This window comes from Sorex fumeus, unplaced genomic scaffold (assembly GCF_029834395.1).
Source record: "Sorex fumeus unplaced genomic scaffold, SorFum_2.1 ptg000003l, whole genome shotgun sequence".
In the NCBI taxonomy this organism is placed as follows: domain Eukaryota; kingdom Metazoa; phylum Chordata; class Mammalia; order Eulipotyphla; family Soricidae; genus Sorex; species Sorex fumeus.
In genome coordinates this window covers 56,811,342-56,815,849 of record NW_026606060.1, presented here as the reverse complement: position 1 = coordinate 56,815,849, position 4,508 = coordinate 56,811,342, and positions in this window count along the sequence as shown.

The following is a 4,508-nucleotide window of genomic DNA, read 5'->3' as shown; positions in this document are numbered from 1 at the left end:
CCTGGGGATGCAAGGATAGTTTAACATTCGCAAGCCAATCAACATAATCCATCATATCAATAAAAGAAAAGATAAAAACCATATGATCATATCAATAGATGCAAAGAAAGCATTTGACAAGTTCCAACACCTTTTTATTATGAAAACTCTAACCAAAATGGGAATTGAAGGAACTTTCCTCAATATAGTCAAAACCATCTACCACAAGCCCTTGGCAAACATTATCCTCAGTGGGGAAAAATTAAAAGCCTTTCCCCTAAGGTCAGGGACAAGACAAGAATTTCTACTCTCACACTTCTATTCAATGGAAGTACTTGCCATAGCAGTTAGGCAAGAAAAAGATTTTAAGGGCATTCAGATAGGAAAGAAATCAAGCTCTCTCTATTTGCAAATGACATGATACAATCCTAGAGCCTCTGCCAAGAAGCTCCTAGAATCAATAGACTTGTATAGTAAAGTTGCAGCTTATAAAATCAATACCCAAAAGTCCAGGCCTTTCATATCTGCAAATAATAAGAGAGAAAAAAAGAGATATGAACAAAAGAATCCCGTTCACAATCATGCCTAAGAAAATAAAGTACCTCGGAATCAGCTTAACTAAGGAAGTAAAGGAACTGTACCAAAAAACTACAAAATGTTACTTCAAGAAATAAGAGAGGACATGAAGAAATGAAAACACATCACCTGCTCATTGATTGGGAGAATTAACATTGTTAAAATGGCAATACTCTTCAAAGCATTATACAGAATCAATGAATAGTGAATTATAATACAGATCCCTATAAGGGTATTCATTTCAAAGAAATGGAGAAATGGATCAAACACTCCTGAAATTCATATGGAAAAACAAGTGCCCACAAATAACTAAATCAATGCTTGGGCAAACAACTATTGGTGCCATCACCTTCCCTAACCTCAAACTGTACTACGAAGTTGTAATAATTAAAACAGCATGGTACTGGAACAAATACAGATCCACAGAACAATGAAATAGGAACAAATATCCTTACAGACACCATCATATATATGATCATCTAATCTTTGATAAGGAGCAAGAATTATAAAGTGGAGCAAGGAAAGCATTTTTAGCAATTGGTCCTGGCAAAACTGGACAGTTACATACAAAGCAATGGGCTCAGACCTCTACCTAACACCATGCACACAAGTCAGATCAGTATGGATTAAATACCTCAACATCAGACCAGAATTCATAAGGTAATTGAAGAGAATGTTGGCAAAACACTCCACGACATTGACGCTAAAGCTATCTTCAAAGATGATACCCCAATGTCCAAGCAAGTGGAAACACAAAAATGAACAGAAACTTTATCAAAGAAAAAATCCAAATGGCCAAAAGGCACATGAAAAAAATGCTCTTTATCACTACTCATCAGGGAGATGCAGGTCAAAACAACAATGAAATATCATCTCAAACACAGTCTGGCATACATCCAAAAGAAAAAAAGCTACCTCTGTTGGCATGGATGTGGGGAGAAGGGACTCTCCTTCACTTCTGGTGGGAATGCTGACTGGTTCAGCCCTTTTAGAAAACAATATAGAATTATTCAAAAAATCAGAAATTGAGCACCCATTTGACCCAGCAATACCACCTCTGGGAATATATCCTGAGATGCAAAAAAGTACAGTAGAAATGATATCTGCACTTGTATGTTTATTGCAGCACTATTTATAATCGCCAGAATCTGGAAAAAACCTGAGTGCCTGAGAACAGGCAACTGATTAAAGAAACTTTGTTACATCTACACAATGGAATACTATGCACCTGATGGAAAAGATGAAGCCATGAAATTTGCATATAAATAGAACAACATAGAGTATCATGCTAAGGAAAATGAGTCAGAGAGAGAGGGCCAGACATAGAATGACTGTACTCATTTGTGTGATATATGGTAACATGATAAGAGACTAACACATAAGTATAGTAGATATAAGGGCTAGGAGGATTGCTCCCTGGCGTGGAAGCTGGCCTTGCATGCTGGGGGAAAAGACACTTGAGATAGAGAAGGGACCACCAAGTTAATGATGTTCAAGTGCTCGCTCAGAATGGGAGATTTGTGCTGAAAGTAAAATATGGACTGAACATGATGACCACTTAGTACCTGTATTGCAAACCATCAACACCCAAAAGGAGAGAGAGAGAGAGTAAAAGATAATGTGTCTGCCACAGAGGCAGGTGGGGTGGATGAGGTGGGGGGTGGCAGGAGGGATACTGGGAGCATTGGTGGTGGAGAATGGGCACTAGTGGAGGGATGGTTACTTGATCATTACTCAAAATATAATCACGAAAGTTTGTAAGTCCATAACTGTACACCCTTGTGATTCATTAAAAATTTTAACTCCGGCACAGCTATGGCCCCAGAGGCACACGGACCTAATTTGAAACCCAGCAGCGTTTAGCAGAAATATGAATGGACTATGCTGGAGTGATAGCACAGCGCTAGGGCGTTTGCCTTGCACGCAGCCAACATGGCCGATCCGAGTTCTATTCCTCCGTCCCTCTCGGAGAGCCCGGCAAGCTACCAAGAGTATCTCGCCCGCACGGCAGAGCCTGGCAAGCTCCCCGTGACGTATTCGATATGCCAGACACAGTAAAAACAAAGTCTCCAATGGAGACGTTACTGGGTCCACTCGAGCAAATCGATGAACAACGGGAGGGCCTTTGCCTTTTACCTTTTTATGCAGTAAGCTACAGCACTGTACCCTTACACACACACCCAGGAGGGAAAGGGTGCCTGTCCCTTCTGCCTTTTCTACCTGGCTGCATGGAGACCACCGCCTTAGAGTCTGTTGGAAAACTAGGTATGAGCTGGTGGTGACAGGGAAGCTGCAGCTTCATGAGATGGGAGGCGGAACTGCCACATCCTTCCTGCCCCACCGAGACCACGACTTGCCCCCCACGAGCAGCTCTCCAGCATAGCCATGGCCCCAGAGGCACACCCAGGAGCTTTTGGCAGAAATCTGAATGGACTATGCATTAAGCTATGATGCTTTGTCCCCCCAGGAGGGAAAGGGTGCCTGTCCCTTCTGTCTCCACCTCGCCCTCCCCCCCTCCCCCGGCAGCATGGAATCCACCATCTCAGAGCTCATTGGTTAGCCAGATATGAGCCAGCAGTGACGGGGCAACTGTATCCTCATGGATGGGGAGCAGAGCCAGCACATCCTTTCCGCCCCACTGAGACCATGAGTTACCCCCCATGAGTGGCTCTCTGGCACTGTGATGGACCTAGAGGCACACAAACCAATCTCGGATCTATGCGGCTTTTGGCAGAAATCCTTCCAGACTTAATTAGTAAAATACCAGAAATCCAAAATCATACCACCCAACATCATATGGTCCTCATAACCAGCTATAGAAAACAAGTTATATCACTATGCCTTTTCAATAAGTGTTATTGTTGGGGTAAAATTCCAAAAAATAATGGTGCATCTTTTGGCTAAATAATGAATCTAATCAAAGTAGAGAGAGAGTTATGTGGAAATCATGTGCCGCACAGGCATGGGGAGGGCTGGTATGGGGGTTTATTGGGGTTCTTGGTGGTGGAAAATGTGCACTGGTGAAGGGATGAGTGTTTGACCATTGTATGACTGTCATATAAACCTGAAAGCTTTGTAACTGTTCTCATGGTGATTCAATAAATAAATTTTTTTAAAAATTAAAAAAAAATTTTAAATGAATGTAGTAATGTCTTCACACTGATGTTAGTGTTTCCTATTGTTTAGGTTTCAAGGACAAACTGACATGAGATGGGAACGATTCCTGGCCTAGAGATGTCCTCCTGTAGCACAGAGCTGGGATTGGGTCCCTGGTCTTCCTGGCATATGACTGCTCTGTGCAGGCTTTAAATCTTAGAAAACTTGATTCTTTCAGGCAGTGAAGGTCATACTATTAGATCCTCTTGAATCTCTGAGACTTTCATTAGCTCAGACCTAAAGTTGAAGAAGGGGCTATTCCCACGTACCTCACAAAGACAGGTACTGTCCTTTGAGCTTTTGATTTGTTTTGAAGTCCAGGGCACAGAGGAGGTAGAACTAAAGCTCCAAACTACCTCCCTGCCCCTTTGCTTAACAGAATATGCTGACTATTCCGTGCAATTCTTTCTGAAACATAAGTTGTAACATGTTTTTTCAATTATTTGAAAGATAAATAGGCAAGAAAGAACTAGATAATGATGATCTCAGGAGTTTCTGCAAAACAAAAATTGAAAGGATTGTGGTTTTCTACCTAATCCAGTTTACCAATAGGAGACAGCCTGTATTTTACAAAGAAATTCATCTTGAAAAAAGTCTGTCTGGACGCGTTAGAGAGGTTCATGAGAAACATGGAGCAGGGGTTGGGGTGGGGAGCATCTGTATTTAATTGCAAAGTCTAAACAGTAAGGACTTCATTTTGTGTCCAAAAGAACTTAAAGAACTTCATAAAGCAACTCATTTAATATTGCTTTAGTTCCTTTGAATATAACCAGACTATGTAACTGGTAGCAGAACTA